We start from the raw sequence: 19,899 nt of genomic DNA, 5'->3' as shown, positions 1-19,899 counted from the left end.
ATAAGTAGTTTCATATCTCACATTTTTTGGCAAGAACACATAGATAACTGGTTGTTTTTATATGATGTTAGCTGCCTCAATTCATTATTTCATTATTTCTGTAAATAATTCTTCATTTTTTGGAATGCTTCTGTAAGAGATTTCCACTCATTAGCTCTCAGATTACACTTAGATACAATTCAGACAGAAAGGGAAATTCTTGGTTTTTCCTTTTAGTTACTTGTTTTCACAATGATGAACTGACTGTTTTGCTTCCTGTGAGAGTGTTCAGTTATTTCTTAAATCAAGAAGCATTTATAGATTTAAATGTTTGATATTGGTTAAGCTATTGCAGATGTTATTAATGTGCAGGTCATTTCACTTTTGGACAGTGGGAGCTTCTTACACTTGACAGGGGGCTCCTTTTTACACAGTCCCAGTCGTCTTGATAGCTTTTTTGCTTTCTGGTATGACAGATGTTTGAAACACATTAGTATATTATCTACCCCTTTTGAGAATGAAGGCTAGTGCTATTATGTTGGGACAATGGGGTAAACCGGGACTTCAAGGCAAATGGACTTTTGTTCGCCTTATAGCAGTCATATGTGGCCAGGTGTCTGCAGTTCCCTCACACGGGGGTAATGCAGTGCACTTTCAGGGCCTGGCTGCATGTGCCTGATGCTGTGATGACGAGGGCGCCATTTCCAGAGGTATGGTTTTTGTAAAAGAAATCTCTTCCTATTCCCTGAGTGACGACAGAACTAACTAACTTGGCCGCCCAAGGTATGTCCTAGGGAGCTATTGCAATAAAAAATTGCTCTCAAAATGTATGCCATGAATGTTGTCTGCAGCCTGACTAACTGCTTAAATACATTCAGTGCTTACTTTATCCCAGCCTAGGAATAGAAGAGCTATTGTTTCTTAAAAAATAAACTGATTTCAAATCCCTTCTCCACCCTGTAACATAAGATGACACTCCACTTCTGAGACAGAGAAAGTAACTGGTGAAAATGTTTTTTCACAGTATACTTTTTTTTTTTTAAAGATTTATTTATTTATACATACATACATACAAGCACTGGGTACAGTCAGAAGCGCAGGAGGGTGAGAGAATTCACCAGAGCCAGAGCAGGGAGCAGAGCAGGCAGAAGGACCGAAGTACACTGCTGAGGGGAGCAGGGGGCATGGCAGGAGAGGTCTGCGCGCCATGTGGGACCCTCCTCTGGTGGCTGGGGAGCAGCCGGGGATCGAACCGGCGCTGCAGAGACTGCGGGCAGCTTCGCAACCCAGCCCTCAACCGCTGCGCCGCCGGGGAGGCCCTCTTCACAGTATACTTTTAAACTCAGTATCTCAACCTTGGCACTATTGACATTGACAAAGACAACCTCTGTCTTGGCTGTTTTGTGCATTTGTAGCATCCCTGGCCTAAACTTACTGGATGCTAGTGGCATCCCCCAATTGCGACAACTGAGGATGGTTCCACACATTGCCAAATGGCCCCTGGGTGTGCAAAATTGACCACAATAGAACTACTGCTCTGGTATTCAGGATAGTAGCTGAAGTGAACCAGATGGTTTAACTATTGATAAACAGGACTGAAATTCCTATTTCCTGCTAAACTTAAAGCCTCAGGGCCTCCCCGGTGGCGCAGATGGTTGAGTGCAACACTGTGAAGCTGTCCGCAGCCTCTGTAGTGCTGGTTTGATCCCCGCCAGCTGTGGAGATACCCACATGATGCAGCAGACCTCTCCTCTCTTGCCCTCTGCTCTCCTCAGCAGTGTATTTCGCCAGTCTGCCTGTTCTGTTCCCCGTTCTGTCTGGTGAATCCTCTCACCTTCCACACATCTGGCCCATATCCCGGTTCTTGTATAAATAAATAAATCTAAAAAAAATTAATAAACTTAAAGCCTCAGGCTACCCTTTCTAGAAAACAAATTTATTAAAAATCGCTTGGGTTAAGTGTGATGCCAAGCAGAACCAATAACTTGTAAAATCTCAGGATAGGGTTCTGGAAATCTGTAACAAGCAATCTATGTGTTTGCTATGTAGGCAACCAGGCCCTCTGCTCTGGGTTCCTTTCAGGTAGGCACCTGCCATGAAGCCTCTGTCACAGTGAGCTTTTACCTGGGGTCCAGCTCCAACTTCACCTTCCCCAGTACATGCATGTGGGGGCGGGGAGGTCAGGGCAAAATTGAGCTTAGTGCAGCCAGTTTCTACATTTTTTTCCCCTCCATAATAGTGTCTTTAAGGCACACAGTAGACAGAACATATTAGAATAAGTGAGAGGCCTGGATTTCTATCATTTTAGTAGCTAGTGGGAGAAAAGAACACTGTAGCACTTGACCTGACTCTGAATCTGGTTGTCAGTTCTTATATTGTACCACCAATTCATTAAGACTAGATTCACTTGGAAATTCTACAAGCCAAGAAATGTGCACTTGTGCTGCCTACACAATTCTTCTCTCCTCCCACCCCTTATCTCAATAAATAATCTCAGGTAAAATTTGTTGTGAAGCAGGGAGAATAGGCAAAAATCTTTGTTATTGTTGGGAATTGAAACTGCTAGGAGACTGCAGGTGGAAAGAGCTGGGTAATTCAGATGCTATGCCTTGAAAAGCAGAGGGATGTAGGAGAAGCATATAGGTTTCCTGAAAGAGCAAATGGTTCCAATGAAAAGGCTACTTCACCGCTGTGTGCATAAAACATGGCTCCATCATCTAAGTGGTCAGAGACAAAATGGCAGCAAGCTCTCTAGTGAAAACTGCAGTCTCTAGAGAAGGTGGTCAGTTAACTTTTAGATTGGGGAGGGATGGAGGAGGGAAAGGAAGTTTTTGAAGTTTGTATGTGCTTTTTGGCTCTTCCCTCCAAGAGTTAAAGGTGAGTATTAATGCCATTTTCTATGACTGAAAAATTCAATCGAATCATCTAGAAATTTCACTAACTTGGGCAAAAGGGCTAAGCACATTACAAGAAGAATAAAATGATAAGCAGCTTGTCACTGAGAGTCTTTGCAACCCTTTATTTCTAAGGGTTCCTGTCTCCTGAAAGGAATGGAAAATAAGTGATGAAAAAGTCAGCAATTAAAATAGTAAATAGATCAATAGGATAAAAGGCTCAGAAATAGACCCAACTCTCAATAGAAATCTGAATTTACAGAAATACTCTGTGTGTGTGTGTGTGTGTGTGTGTGTGTTACATAGAAATACACCGAAGGTGGCATCTTAAATCACTGGCAAAGATGGATTTAAAGAATGGTACTGGAATAATTGGATAACGTGGAAAAAGATAAAAATAGATTCATTTCTTACACTATATGCATCAATAAACTCCAAATTAATCTCAATGTGAAAAAAACTGCAAGTAGATCATGTTTATTAAAAACAAAACTTTTTCCCTAAAAGAACAAGATACAGGCATTCTCTGTTATCATTCTTGACTTAGTATTTCACTAGAAATGCTGGTGGTGACTATCTAAAAGCAAAAAGAAAATACCTTTTTGCAAAATGTCTATCTTATAACTAAGTTATTAAAATAAATCATTACTAAAAATGAAGTTAGCTGATGAAAGCTACAAGCTGAGATGCCTCATAAAAATCAGTAAATTGGGCCTCCCCAGTGGCGCAGTGGTTGCGCGCTGGGTTGCGAAGCTGCCCGCAGCCTCTGCAGTGCCGGTTCAATCCCTGGCTGCTCCCCGGCCACCGGAGGAGGGTCCCACATGGCGCGCAGACCTCTCCTGCCGCCCGCTGCTCTCCTCAGCAGTGTACTTCGGTCCTTCTGCCTGCTCTGCTCCCCGTTCTGGCTCTGGTGAATTCTCTCACCTTCCCGCACTTCTGACTGTACCCAATGCTTGTATAAATAAATAAAAAATAAATCTTTAAAATAAATAAATAAAAAGTAAATAAAAAATAAAAAAAATCAGTAAATTGTTTACTGATATGTTAGCAATAAATAATCACCAAAGAAAAAAGCAATGAAAAGAGTGATTCTGTTCCTACTAATGACAAAATCAAATATTTGCATTTTAATTCAACTTGGAAAATGAAACTACTTGTTTAAAGAAAATTATAACAGATGGAGTAAAGGAGTATGTAAGATATAAACTGATTTGAAATAAAAGGTTGAGATATAGTCAGAACTTTGGATTGTAATGGGAGCAGGTTTTATTTTAATTTCTGGGTGTTTTCCCTCTGCTAAGTTACTTGCTTGCATTCAACATTATGTGAAAATTAGGCCACGGTAGGCTTCTGAGCCTGTCTTAGCACTAACAAACCTGTCTCTGCCAAAGATAAAGAGGGCTAGAATTACTGGATAGGCCTCCATAGTTGGGTTAGAAGACAGGGGCTGAGAGAGGTTGTCCAGGAATCTAATCCTGATTTTAGGAATTCTGTCCACTGTTTTCTTCTCTGTACAGCAATGGGGTTGGATCCCTGCATGGTTTCCTTGGTCCTGCACAGATCTCAGGTTCTGCTTGTCTTTTGGAAGTGGAGGAGGAAGAGATGTCTTTAGGCTTTATAGGTTTTGGGATGTTGAGAGAGGAGTATACCTCTTGTCCCATATTGTCACTGCCCTGTCCAGTTGGTCTGATTTCTGCCAGCCCTATGTGTCTCCTCCTGAGCTGCCCCTTCTCGCTAAGCAAGGGTAGACAATTCACAGCAGTCTAGAGCCAGAGATACACCTCCACACTCCATGGAAAGCAAGAGCAGGTCTGCAGGTGGAAGGCAGGGTGGGCAAGAAGGCTGAGAGAGTAGGACTCCACTCCCAGGCTCTCAGCCAAGAAGAGGCATGTGGACCTCATGCTGGAATTACTTGCAGGGCTACTTATGGCTGCTGGGGAGTAGTACACAATGGGCTTTGTTAAAAGATAAATGTGCAGTAATTGCCTTGGGTCCTGCAGGGCCCAGTTCTCTTGGGTTCCAAACACATCATCTCTTTTGGGTTTTTCCACTGGAAAGTTATTGCTTTTACTGATTTCATTTGTTACTTTAGTCTATAGGGAAAATCAATGTTTTCTTACTTTTATCTTCAGTCCAGGGAATTCATCTTGTTTATTCAACCAGATCAGACCTCCAAGGTTCATATTGATAGTCATTGTTTAAAAATTATGATAAATTATATATAACATAAAAGTTACCTACTTACGGAAAAAAGAAAAATATCAGATTGTTTCATTTATTGGAGGAATATAGGGAAACCAAATAAACGGTCAGAAAAAAGACAAAATTTGCAAGCTGACCATAGATCTGAGGCATAGTGCAGGAGAGGGGGAGGGAGGGGTGTCAAAACAGGGGTGTGAAGAGCACAAGGGACTATGGTGATGGTTCACAGGTGACATGGTGGTGGGAGATTTATGGGGACTATACCTGAGGGGAGAAATCAAATATTGTACAAAAATGAACAACAATGTGGAAGAAAATAAAAGTTTAATTTTTTTAATTGAAAAAATAAAAATAAAGAAAACTGAAAAAAAGTTTATTGTCTTAACCATTTTTAAGTGTACAGTTTTGTGGTGTTAAAGTACATTCATATTTTGTGCAACTTCAGCACCCTCTTCATCTTCCCATCCTGACACCCTGGACCTACAAAACAACTCCCCCACCCTTCTGCCCCCAGCCTCGGCAGCCTTATTCTACGTTCTGTCTACATATGCTTCCTTTCGCTACCTCATGTAAGAGGAACCCCACGGTATCTCTCCTTTGTGACCAGCTGGCTTTATTTAGCATAATGCCTGCCCCATCGGTGTGACCACATGTGCAGCACCCCTTTCTTTTGAAGGCTGGACAGTGTTCCTTGTATGGATGCAGAACATTTGTCCATCTATTCATCAGTCAGTGGATGTTTGGGTTGCCCTTACCTTTTGGTGATGGGGAATAATGATATTTCTCTGAGCTGCTGCTTTCTGTTCTTTGGGGATTATACCCAAAAATGAAATTTCTGGATCATGTAGCAATTCTCTTTGTTCTTTTGAGGAGCTGTTATCCATAGCAGCTGGACCATTTTACATCCCAGCCAATGGTGCACAAGCGTTCCAATTTCTTCCAATCCTCACCATACTTACTATTTTATTTTTTTCTTCTTATTAAAGTTTACTAGGTGCAAAGAAATGAGCCTGCAGAGGGAGTACCAACAAATGGAACATAGCTGTGAGACTTCAGAGGCATTACAGATGACCATGCCAGTGAGAATATTGAGGACGGTTAGGGCACTGTGACTCCTGTGTCTAACAGAGGAGTTTATGGTCAATAGTTACATCAGAGAGAATGCAGTGCCCGGGCAGGAGTTCACAGCCTTTGAATTCAAGGATAGTGAATGTGATGCCATAGTCCTCCAATTTCTCCAATTGTGATGTTTAGTTTCTGCTTCTTCCTTCCCTAAGTCCTCGAGTAGTTTTATTTCAAATTTCTATCCCAGGGGTGCTAAGCATGATGTAGAGACAGCTCACCACCATGGCAAGTAGACTACTGTGAAGGCCGCCTTGCCTTTGTCTAGGGCCTTCTGAGCATGATAATGAGAACATTTGTCATTATTTTATGCAACTAGGAGAGAGATGGTACACAGACTATTACACATGTATGATACAGTAGCCATCCTAATGGGTGTGAGTTGGTATTTCATTATGGTTTTGATTTGCATTTCCCTAATGATCAGAACTGTTGACTGTTTTCTCATGAGCTTGTTGGCCATTTGTGTATCTGGACAAATTCAAGTTCTTTGCCAATGTTGTAATCAAGTCCTTTTTTATTGTTAAGTGGTAGGAGTTCTTTGTATAGTCTGGATATTAACCGGATACCTGATATATGAGACACTGTTGATTATATCCTTTGAGACACAGAAGTTTTTAATTTTGATATTCAGATTATCTGTATCTTTTGTTTCCTGTGCTTTTGGTGTCATCGCCAAGAAGTCATTGCCAAACTCAATGTGAAGTTTCCTTCCCTTATGTTTTCTTCTAAGAGTTTTATATTTTAACTCTCACATTTAGGTCTTTGATTCATTTTCAGTGAGCTGAATTTATATCCTCAGACTGCCTGAAATAGTCTGACTGTAATCTGAACTTTCTAAGGTCCACATGTTAAGTTGAGGTCATTGTTTAATATTCAACAAGGATTACGCCAGTGATGCAGATTTAAATCCATCGTTAGTGATTTGTTTTGATTTGCAACATATTCCGCCTGGTTACTGATATTAGCCACCCCTTCTTTCTATCACTGCCTTCTAGGTCTGCAACCTTGAATTTTGAACTGAAAACATGTTGTACTGCCTCAGGGAGTTGGGCGTGGAAGAGTGTTGCCCATGGTTAAGCAAGTGGATGAGAGGTTGGTGTGGGAGCCTGGGGTCTGGGATCCAACAATGACTCCCCCCATCAATACTGTTTTAGTTGTCGTTTCATTTCCTAAGAATCTCAGGTCTGATCTGACTGCTTTCTGCTTTCCCGGTGCTCCCTGCCTTTCCCAATATCCCCTTCCATAGGTGACTTTGTGGCACTTGACTACATCCTTAGAAGTAATTGGTCTCAATTTACAAAGCTGTTCTGGGTGAAGCTAATGGGAGACTTGGGCCTATCCACATGGCATTTTCTTCTTTTAGCATCCATTTTACATCTGTGCTGGTGGCCCCTGCTGGAAAACAGCTGATTGAGGAGATTTTGGAGCACTCACTCGAGCCTCTGTTCTGCTTCTTCCAGCTCCGTTATTCATCCTTCTAGATATGTCCTCATTCCAACCCAGTGATACTGTGTGTTACTTCCCTGCTGAGACTTTGCCTTCTGGGACTGTACTGGACACCGTGGAGAGAACTGTAGACCCTTGGGAGTGGCTTGTAGAAGGCTCTGGTATGAGAGATGTCAGCAGTATTAGCAGCTGGGAGGCCAGCAGGGAAGGGCTGAGCATAGAAAGACTCACTGTTAGCCTGACGGATAAACATGAATTTCTGAACTCTCTTGTCAGGCAAAATGCTTGATGGTGAAGTAAAAACAGTTTGACTTTCATCAAGATTTCTAAGCTATTCCCTATTCATTTCATTCTCCTGAGAACTTTGGGGGCACATGTGCCAGGAAAAAGGGAGAAAAGAGAAGGAAAATTAAAATTCAGTTGTGCATGTATTGGAGCAGATGCTTTGGGTGTACAGCAATCCCTGCAGACAGCTTCCATGCCAAGGGCTTCCCGTGGCTCAGATGTCTCTACCCACTGGCACTGGCTTACTGAGGGACAAGAAGGAAGTACCAGGCTGTTAATGTCTAAAAGAGTAATCCTTCACAATTAAGGGGCAGAAAACATCCCACCTTTCTTACCTCTCACAAGTTCTGAGGCACATTCTGCTAACTGAGAGGCCCCAGAGGAATGTGCTCTAATTGTCCACACGTGACCAGCATGTGAGCATTCACTGGGTTTCAGGAGGCTTTAGACATAAATGCATGTGTTCAATCTACCGTGTTTAAATTTCTGAGAGAAATCTTAAAGATGAGGAGGCATTTGGGAGAGGTTGGGGCAGTGGAGGCAGCATGAGCCAAGGTGCAGGGGTTTGAGGGTCCACCAGCATGTGGGGACATGCCCATGACCAGTTAGACCTCAGGGCCACAGAACACACCTCCAGCCTGGATGAGGCACAGGTAGTGTCTGACTTTGAGTGGGGTCAAATCTGGGAGGGCTCTGATTAGATATGCAAAGATTACCCTCTGAAAAGAGATTGGGCGGTGGCTATTGTCTGGACAGAGATGATGAAAATCTGACGAGGGTGGGGGAAGGCTAGTGAGAAAAGGAGGAATGTTTGAGAGTTACTTAAACCCTTAAATAATATTGCTAATTATCACCTCCCAAATTTTAATAAAGACAATTTCCAGATATGTAAGTTATGTATATAAACAATTGACAAATTAATAAAAAATAAAGTTAAAAAAAGAAAATTTAAACAGACAGAAAAATCTGCATAGAAACACCCAAGTACCTATTACCTAGATCTACAATTAGCATTTTGCTTTATTTGCTTTATCAACTATCACCCCACCCTTCTACCAACCCATTTTGACTCATTTGGTGTAAGATACAGAATGAAGGCACTTTGTCCCTAACACTGCAACATGCGTGTCATTAACTAGATGGATCCTGCTATATAAATAAAGATAACCAGTTACTGCTCCTGTTTTGGTTTAAAGTTTTAATGTTTTGTTCCTCATAATTTTTTGCATTGATATTGATTTTTAAAACTATTTTGTTAGACAATAATGTAAAATATATAAATATACTATTAAAATATTTCGTTAGAATATCATTTATCTTGATTACTGAGATTTTTGACAATTTTATGCTCAAGTGGAATGCCTTGCTCTCCTCACCCTCATCCTGCCCCTACCAGGAATTTTGTAAAGAAAAAATTTTATATATGTAAGTTAAGGAGAGAATGGCTCTTCCTACTTCTTTTTGTTGTCCTTTGAGTTTTGTTTTTTCTCAATTTCAGGAACTTTTTAGAAATAAACTCTCCCCTGGTGAGCAGAAGGGAGGAAGGACTTCAGCAGCTGGGGACCTTAGGAGCCTAAGGAGTAGGGAAGCAGAATGGAGGTCCCATTGCAGGCACAGTGTTCACACAGCTGGAAGGAACTACCAGTTAAATCCTCAGTGAAACTCCAGGAAATTAAGTCGAAGCATTTATGACATCAGTGGCTCCTCACAGAGCAGGCAGTATCAAGAAAAGGCACTTAAATACAAGTAAGGAAGAAAAGAAGGTAAAAGGTAAGAGTCCAGACTTAGTGAACTTCCAGTTTTAAAATTATATTTTATTTTTAATTAAAAAGTTCGTTTTTAGGGCCTCCCCTGGTGGCATAGGTGGTTGAGCGCCGCGCTGTGAAACTGTCCGCAGCCTCTGCAGTGCTGGTTCGATCCCGGCCGGGCGGCGAGGGTCCCACATGGCACGGCAGACCTCTCCTGTCTCGCCCGCTGCTCCCCTCAGCAGTGTATTTCATCAGTCTGCCTGTTCTGTTTCCTGCTCTGTCTTTGGTGAATCCTCTCACCCTCCTGCACATCTGGCCTGTACCCCAGTTCTTGTATAAATAAATAAATAAATCTTAAAAAAAAAACATAAAATCGAAAAAAAAAGTTCATTTTTAGTTAAAAATTTAATTAACTAAAATATTTTTTAATTTAAATTTTTATTTTTTTAATTTAAAAAATTAAGAAATTACATTAAACCAAAACATAAGCCCATGTCTCTCTTCTTGCTAAAGGAAAATACGTTGCACAATTTGAGGTTACTCTATAACTCTTGTCCTCTCAGGCACTGGTTGAACTATATGAGTTCATACCGATTGTTATTGCTAAGGGCCTGCCAGGGGTCAGATGATGGCTGGACAATGCATCAAGTTCTCTTCAGTCAAAGCCACATGAGCCAAACTTGCAGATCTAGGCCTGAACTCTCTGCAGGTCCCAAGCCACAATCTGGCCTGGTCTGGGCTCCTTGGGAAGGAAAGACAAATTATGCATACCCATTTTCTACATTAAGCAACTAACTGAAGCTGAGGGTGTCTAACTTGCTTACACAGGACTTGTGAATCAGTAGCATTCTGTACATCCCTGCTTGCCAGTGGTCAGCACACAGAAAGCATAGATGTCTTTGGAGTTAGCAGACAGCCCAGGAGTCACCTGGACAGGCTCCCAGCCTTCCACATACTTTTCTGTCCTCCCTCTGTCTCTGAATTTTCCCACAGATCCTTGTCCCTTAGAGCTGTACAAAGTTGAAATCCTGAAAATTTTACTACTTCACAAACAATAATGGCTATTAAAAAAGAAAAAGAAAGAAAAGTGACAAGTGTTGGTGAGGATGTGGAGAGTTTGGAACCCAGGTACATCACTGATGGAAATGTAAAATGTGCAGTCACTGTCAAAAATAGTTTGGCAGTTCCTCCAAAAGTTAAGTGTAGAGTTACTGTGTGGCTGAGCTAGTCCACTCCTGAGTTTTGATTTTTTGTTTTTTTTGCATAGAAGACCTGGGGTGTAGGCCAGAGTGTGGGGGATGAGAGGATTCACCAGAGACAGCGTGGGGAGCAGAACAGGTGGATTGACTGAAATACACTGCTGAGGGGAGCAGAAGGCAAGACAGGAGAGATCTGCTGCACCATATGTGGGTCAGCTCCCTGGCCGGGCATCATATTCAGGCCATAGCAGTGATAGTGCTGAGATTTAACTGCTAGGCCACCAGAGAGCCCCCCACTCCTGAGTTTATACCCAAGAGAATTGAAGACAGGTTCTTTTTTTTTTTTTTAACATTCCTCTGTAGCATCTATTTTTAATAAAAATGGTTTGTTTATTTTATGTACACCAAAAATTCTCCCAATGCAACTTTTCATAAATATCAGTTGTTTTTCTTTTTTTATGACATTTTATTTTTATTTTTTTAAATTTAAATATTTTATATAATTCTTACATCTTTTTCATCTTTGCACAATGTATGCATTTTCATTTTGGTTATATTCCCCATACAACTGCACCCCCCCTTATTTTGACACTAGTCCTTCCTTTCCCCAACCCTCCCGCCCCCACACCCCCACCCCCCGTAGTGTGTCTCTGGTTTATAGTTGCTTGTTGATTTTGATTTTTACTTTGTATTGATTAGTCTTTTTCCTGGTCTCTTATTTAGGTTTTCTAAATTCCTGCTATGAGTGAGACCATCCGGTATTTTTCTTTTTCTTTCTGACTTATTTCGCTGAGCATGATCCCTTCTAGCTCCATCCATGTTGCTGCAAACTGCATGTGTTTATCTTTTTTGATTGCTGAGTAATATTCCATTGTGAAGACAGGTTCTTGAATGTTCAAGCAGCAATTTACAATAGCTAAAGGTGGAGACCATGTAAATGAATGGATGAATGGATAATAGATTGTGGTATGCAGAGACCATAGAACATTGTTCAGCCATAAAAGGAGTGAAGTACTGAGACATGTTACAACATTGTTGGGGCTTCCCTGGTGGCGCAGGGGTTAAGTCTCAGCGCTATCATGTTATTGTCAGCCACTGCGGCCAGAGTTCGATCCACAGCCAGGGAGCTGACCCACATAGCGCAGCAGACCTCTCATTTCTCGCCCACTTCTCCCCTCAGCAGTATATTTTAGTAAATCTACCTGTTCTGCTCCCCACTCTGTCTCTGGTGAATCCTCTCATCCCCACACCTCTGGCCAACCCCCCAGCTCTTATATGCATAAATAAATAAAATAAATCTTTTAAAAATTAATAAAAAAACGTAGTCCTAGAATCATATTACATGATTCTATTCCTGTGAAATGTCCAGAATGAGTACATTCATAAAGACAAAATATAGTTTGGTGGTTGCCAGGATCTGAGCAAAGGAGAGAGTAGGGAGAAATTACTGAATGGGCACAAGATTTTATTATGGTGTAACTGAAATGGTTTGAAACTAGGTAGAGGTGGTGGTTGCACAATGCTGTGACTGTACTAAATACCACCAAATTGTTCACTTTAAACTATTTAATTTTAAGTTCTATGGATTTTACTCTTAATGCATTTTTAAAAATCCCAGAAATTTATCTTAACAACTGGTCCATGGTGCTTGCCAAACTCAATGACTTTTTCCAGAGGGCCTGCCCAGCTTCTAAACTCCTGCTGACCTGTCAAGGGCTGAACTTTTGCTCTAGAAGGTGGATGCCCAGCTTGGCTTGTGAACTGAGGACTTCCTTGTTAGGGGTAATGAAAGTTCACTTGATCCAGGGACTGTACTTTGTAGCCAAGAGTGACAACATAACAGTGATTATGATGATAAGCTAGGACATTCTCATAGCTCTCCTCTTCTGTCCAAACACACCTCTGTCCATGGTAGTGCAAGCAGAGTGTCACCTCCTCTGGAAATCCTCCTGGGCCCCTGGGTGGTTCCAGATCCAACTTAGCTCTGCCTCTCCCCAAACCCAATGCCTTTGGGGGTGTCTGCTTACAGTGAAGGGCCCTGCCTAGATCCTCTGAATAAGTACCATCTCTCACCATCTTGCTTACACTTTGCCTCCCCTGTGTGTCATGGAACTGGATGACCCAGCCTACACTGATAGAGGCTATCACCAGTCCCATGCCCTGGTGGTAACCACACAATCAGTCAGAATGGGACAAAGTTGCTGGCACAAGGCTGGTGTTCAGGAATGGGCTCAACTTATCAGGGGCAGAGCCCCTGTAAAAAGTCCTGGGCTTGAGCAGCACCGTAGTGACATGTCTTGTTGGGAACCCTTTGAAACTGCACGTAAAAATTGTGAGTGCTTGCAACTGAAGCCAGAGATGGAAGAGTAACAGCACCTACCTTTCACAATGCACAAAAGTCAAATCAAATATGGAACTGAGATGGTGAAACTCCTCAAAGAAAACATAGGAAGAAGACTTCTTGGCAATGATTTCTTGGGTTGGTCATCAAAAGCACAGGATTTTGTCATGAAGAGTTTAAGAACATTTACAATAAACATATTTCTGACTAAGTTGCCTGCAAACTGCTTCAGAACAGTGTCACTCCCATGAATGGAAGTGAGACCCAGGCTGCAGCACATGTAGTGAAGTGTCTAAAACACCATCACGCAGATGTGTCGAGAAAGGACCTGCACTTTGCTCAGAACAGTGTTCCTTCAGTAAGTGCGGGGGTGTATGTCAGTCAGCAGTGTATTTCAGTCAGCAGTGTATTTCAGTCAGTCTGCCTCTTCTGTTCCCCACTCTTATCTCTGGCGAATCCTCTCAGCCCCTTCCACCACACCTCTGGCCTGTACCCCAGTTCTTGTATGCATAAATAAATAAATCTTAAAAAAAGAAAAGAACCTCAAGCTCCGAACTTAGGTGACCTCAGCTGGATGAACCCATTGGTTCTCTCTTAGCCCCTGCCCCTGCTGTTTGGAAATCTGTTTAGTCCTGGTAGCCTCACAAAGTCGGCAAATATTTAAAAATTTTTAGTGATTTTTGAACGATTTACCCTGAAATCCACAATTTGGGTTTCTGATAACAATATATGATAACAATTTTCCCATTTACAGCCAAAAATTAACTGATGGGTTTTCTTTTTTTAAAAAGTCGCTATTGTTGAAAAGGCTACCTACATGGACAAGGCAAAACATTAAAACAGCCTGGGGAGAATGCATTTATACTATGACGATGGGTTTGTTTTTTTTTTTCAGGAATTTTTGGTAGATAATTTTGTCAGACTAAGAAAATTCCCTACTATTGGCAGTTTAGTAATCAACTCACAAAGGAGTTGATTACTATCAAGTACTTTTTCTGAAACTAGTGAGATGAATGTGACTTTTATCTCTTAATCTGTTACTGTGAAAACTGATTTTAATATTTTTTATGTTAACCACTGTTGAATTCCAGGGACAATCCAACCTGGCATGGTATATGATCCCTGCTGGATTTGGGTTGCTACTATTTTGTTTAGGATTTTTGCACTGAAGCTCATGAGTGAGACCTGCATGCTATCTTCCTTTCTTGTCTGTTTTTTTTTTTTTTTAAATCTGATTTGGCCCATGTTGATACTGGTCTCATAGAATGAGCTTGGCTGGGTACCCTCTTATTTCAATTTGCTGGATTGACTTTCTGTGACATTTAAGGTCTTCTTGGCTTCATCTCTGTGGTCAGCTCTGAGATGACCATCAATGGTGCCTGCTTCCTAACAGTTACACCTCTGCATAACCCCTTCTCAGTGTAAGCTCAGTGGGGTGACCTGCTTCTAATGAATAAGATACAACAAAAGAACTGGGACACCACTTCCAAGATTAGTTTATTAAAAGACTGTGGCTTCTGTCTTGGGTGCCCTCTCTCACTCAAGCCCAAAGGGAATCCAGCTGCCTTGTTATGAGCAATGAAAGACTCATACAGCAGAGAACTGAAGGGAGGGAGGCCACTGGCCAACCAGCCTGTGAGAAAATGAATCCGTGAGTTTGCAAGAAACTGAATCCTGTTGATGAACACCTAAGTGGACTTGAAGGTGAAGTCTCTCCCAGTTAAGAATTTGGATAGGACTACAGTCTAGCCTGATAGCAGGACTTATGGGAATTTGTATCAGGGGTACACAGCTAGGCCACACACTTTATTAATGGACTTGTAAGGACTCAACCTTGTCTCTGTGTTGGCAGAGTGTTGGTGATATCCCTTCAGAAGGTCAGGGCTCTAGTGCCAGTTCTCCCACTAATTTGCCCCACTTGGACAAAGATGAGCCTGTGTTAAAGTTAAGACCTAAAGCTTGATAGGATTGTTGGGTAGATTTAATCAGTAATGCAGGCCAAGTGCACAGAACAATAAATATCATCACCTATGGTGAGGTTTGGGCTAGGTGTGTGTTTGTGTGTGTGGTTTTTTTTTTTTTGTGTGTGTGTGTGTGTGCCTGCACGCACGCGCACATGTACCCCTTTCTCCTCAGTCCCAGATGAGAAACTGTTCTAGAAAACTCTAGCATACACTTTCTTTTCTTTTAAGATTTATTTTTTCATACAAGCACTGGGTACAGTCAGAAGTGCAGGAGGGTGAGAGAATTTACCAGAGCCAGAGAGGGAGCAGAACAGGCAGAAGGACCGAAGTACACTGCTGAGGGGAGCAGTGAGCGGCAGGAGAGGTCTGCGTGCCATGTGGGACCCTCCCCTGGAGGCTGGGGATCGAACCAGCACTGAAGAGGCTGCGGGCAGGCTCGCAACCCAGCGCTCAACCGCTGCGCCACTGGGGAGGCCCTCTAGCATACACTTTCAAAGCCTAAATGGTCTCAGTCTTCTCCCAGGTCCTCCTTATTCTATCTTTTTTCCTTCATCGTGCCCTTAGGAACTTTCGGTTCCTGAGGTTTTATAGAAAATCCTAGAGGGGCACAGTGATTGAGAAAGGCTAACCTAAGGGGCCTTGTGGTTGCGATAAAGCCCTTGTAAGGCAATTCAGGCCAATTTCCCTCAAAAACAGAAGAGGGAACAGGCCCAAGCATGCCCAAGGTCACATGACTTCCAAAGCATTACATCCTGTTGATTCATGTCTTCATATCTTTCAAAGGAGGAGAGATTTTAAAGAAGGAAAGAAAGGTCAGCTATCACATGTTGCTGGGAACATAGCTTTCAAAGGAGGAGAGAGTTTAAAGAAGGAAAGAAAGGTCAGCTATCACATGCTGCTGGGAACATAAGTAAAGGGGTTCTTCATAGCATGTGTCCCACTTTAGAATTCTATATTTATTTGTTTAGCCTCTCTTTTCCCCTTTAGATTGTAGGCTCCATGAGGGCCAGTATTCTCACTCCTTTATATTAAGTGCTTGGCATATGGCCTGAACACAGCAGGCACAGAACTCAACCAACATATAATAACATTGGAGTGAGATACCTTCTCCTCCAATGCCAAGAGAGAATGTCCTCAGACCTACCCTCTCCCTACCACTCCCAGCACCCCCAGTACCACAAGACCCAGGAGAGTTAGCTACTCCTTTTCTGTAGCCTCCAAAATATGACCTGGTTAGATGTCATGTGGTTACCCTGAATTGGAAAGATCGAGTTTTGCCCTACTGAAAAGAATGAGGACTTGAGAACTGAATTACAGACACATAATCTTGCTTTCATTTTTCACACAATGAGAATTATAATCTTTGATATTTGAGTCTTATGTAAAAATCATTCCAAGGCAACACTGCCTCCTCATACCGTGAGCAGTATGTTTGGCCAGTGGACGTCAGGGAAACCTCCCAGAAGAAATGTCAATAGACTAACAATATACAAGGGCAGGAATATTAGAACAATGGTGTTCCCTGTATCACTGAGTCCCCTATTCATACAACTCTTCCTCCACTTATGATGGGGTTGTGACTCAATAAACCCATTGTAAGTTGAAAATCCTAATTTGAATATGCATTTAACACATCTAACCTACCAAAACCTCATAGCCTAGCCTTCTACTGAATGTTTTTAGAGGTGTATCTTTTCTTACCAACCCTTTCCTCACCAACCCTCCTCACCAACCACTTCCTCCTCTGGGCAACTTCTATGCCCTGTGCACAAATCCATCATTGCCCTCTCTACCCTTCAGCACCATTGCTGGGGTCCACGCACACTTCACTTACCAGATTGTAAACTTCTGAAGGGCACAGCATGGCATTAGTCACCATTAATTTCCTAGTACCCAGCTGAGCACTTTATGCAGCGTGATGGAAAGGTTGATGGAGTTGAGTTGGTAGAGAAGGAACCCCAGGTGTCCTTTTCCCTGTTTCTCTTTGGTGACCATGCCACCTTCCTACTTATACAGCAAGAAGCATGGCTGTGCCTCAGCTACCAAAGTAGCACTTTCAGGCTGATCTATTAGTATTGGTTGGCAAGAAGGCCCCTGAATGAGAGGCAGGGCATGCTTAAGATGGTGATGACTGCACCAAGTGGTGACAGTTCATACTGCTTCTTGTTCAGGCCCTTCAGAGGGTTCTGAAGTGGACATCCAGTAAGATAGAGTCTTGACCAAATTGTCTCCTCTCCTGGAAAGACCGATGTCCAAGAACGATAGATGTGAATGGAGCAAAGGGGAGAACTGCAGTCTGGATGGCCAAGTGGACCCCAGTCACCTTAACCATCAATGAGGACAGGGCAGATGTCATTAGAGACCACATACACCACATGTGAGACTCCAAAAAAGATGGCATGAGCTTCTTCTCTAGGGTCAAGGGGATCAAAGCAGATAGCCTCCTGCTCTTTGATGAGCGGGGTTTTTCTGTGGGTAGTGGCCAGTAGGAAGACTATAATAGCAGTCAGTGTTACCTGTACCACCTCACTCCCCAGGGCATTCATGGTGGGAGATGACTGAGGACTTAGTGTGCAGACACTCACTAGTTCATCACTGACCCTTGTTCTCTGGTGGCTTGACCTGAAAAATATTGGGTTATGTGAAAAACAAAACCTGAAAGTTTCTTAAAACTCAACAGAAACAAGATATTTAAGCTGTGTTTGTGGAATTCACTTACCTAAACCTTTCTTATCCTTACTCTTAGAAGCCTTTCTTAGTCTCCTTGGAAACAAAACCCCATCTTCCTCTAGAAAACACCTTTGTCCTTTCTTATTTTCAGCCTTTTTGTAGAAAGTGATACTTACTCCTTGCCAACTCTGGCCTGCAAGTTCCCAAGACTGCCTGACACTGGCCTGAATAGGTAGATGTTACAATAGTAAAATAAATAAGTCTCAACTATGTCCTTTTATTTACTTGGGATCTTGTCTTATCTGAATTTCTACCAGTCTGACAAACTAGCTTGTCATATTTGACTTAAGACTTTCTTCAAAAGTAACCCACCAAAACCCACAGCTGCTACTGGAAAGTGTAATACATTAATACATCTATGCATTGATTCAAGGTCAAGTGGGTGAATGTTTTATGTAGGTATCATGCCAGGTGCAGTGGAAACCATTCGTCCTCTTCCTTATCTGGATGTGGAGACACACGTAACAGTGCTTGGAACAAGTCATGCTTCAGGTATCTCTGGATATGTTGTAGAGCAGCCCCGATACAAAATGGGGTGCCTGACTGTGGGTCCTCACCCGTGCGCTTAAAAGGACTTATCAATGCTCTACTGTAGGCACACGCGAAAGGTTAATAAAAGGTTTATTTACAAGGGAAGGGGAAATGAGGAAATGTACAGCTCAGGGAGAAGAGTGGGAGACAAAGTTTTAAATGAGTCCTACCCGATCCGCTGATCAGGAATCCCAAAATGGCTCTCTGAGAGCTGGCCGTGAGCCAGGAGCCGTGAAGCCAGGAGGCGAGCGATAGCGAGCCACCCCAAGGCCCACGTGTTTGGTTTTTATATCCAACCTGGCTGCCCAACTCCACCCTCAGGTCCCAGCCACTTTCCCTTTGGTGGTGATGGGATTTGTCTTTCCCAATGTCTTGATGGCTTTTGTCTGGAGTGGGGGTGGGGTCCACAAAGCCTGTATGGGATTAGCTCAGGACATCATTTCCCCCTAACAGATACAGGAGGCTAACAGAGAGGTAGTTAAGGAAGGAACCAACAAAGAACAGACATGGGAAGTGGGAATGTGATCCTCAGGAAAAGCAGGCCAGAAAGTCCCAAAAAATCTGATTCATTTCTACCCCCCTTTGGTGCCTTCATTAGACACTGTTAAATAGTGTCATGCTTCTATCCCCAGTTCACAGATAAAGCAACTGAGACTCAGTGATCACAAGTGGCTTCATAACAGCACTTTACAGATGTGCTAATAAGAAGGGAGACTGAAAAGTCTTTTGCAGTTCTGAATGCCAATGTCCAACATTTGTCATCTCTTGATAAGGACCACTATGGGGGGATACTGAGAGCCAAAGCTTGCAATAGCAAACTGGTTAAAATTCTGGTTCCTATTTCCATGGTGATCCCCACAACAACTCCCCATCGATCTTCAAGATCAAAGGACTCCATTTGGGCAAGAACAAAGATAGATACAAGTCATGATGATATGAAGTGTTGTCCCTGTGTTCCAACCAAGAGGCACACAGAATATGTCCACATGAGAAAAAATTAGGGTGTCATCTGATAACTATTGTCAATGTAACTCACCCACCTAAAACTTTCTTAACCTTATTCTTATAAGTCTTCCTTATTCTTCTTGAAACAAAATCCCATCTTCCTCTAAAAAGCTTACTCAGCTATGAAGATTTTTTCACTAAGCCTAATATGGCCATCCACTTGCCCTATTCATTGGAATCTATCCCGCTTGGCCCAGCTCACTGGAATCTATCCCAACATGATAAGCTAGGCTTTGCTAGGGATGGAAATGTAACCAGCACCGCCTTGCTCCACAGGAGAAATAATAGCATGATCTTTGGGCCCCATAATCCCATAGACTAAAGCATGAAGAGCCTTGCATACTAAAAGTTGGGCTGAACGTGTGCAGGAAGATGCTGAAGACACCCCCACAGCCCACCCCCTCATTGGCTTGCTCACAGCTGCCCTCCCTGTGCACTTTCACAACTCTG

Source organism: Talpa europaea (assembly GCF_964194135.1).
Source record: "Talpa europaea genome assembly, chromosome: 12".
Classification (NCBI taxonomy): Eukaryota; Metazoa; Chordata; class Mammalia; order Eulipotyphla; family Talpidae; genus Talpa; species Talpa europaea.
This window is presented reverse-complemented; position numbering follows the sequence as displayed.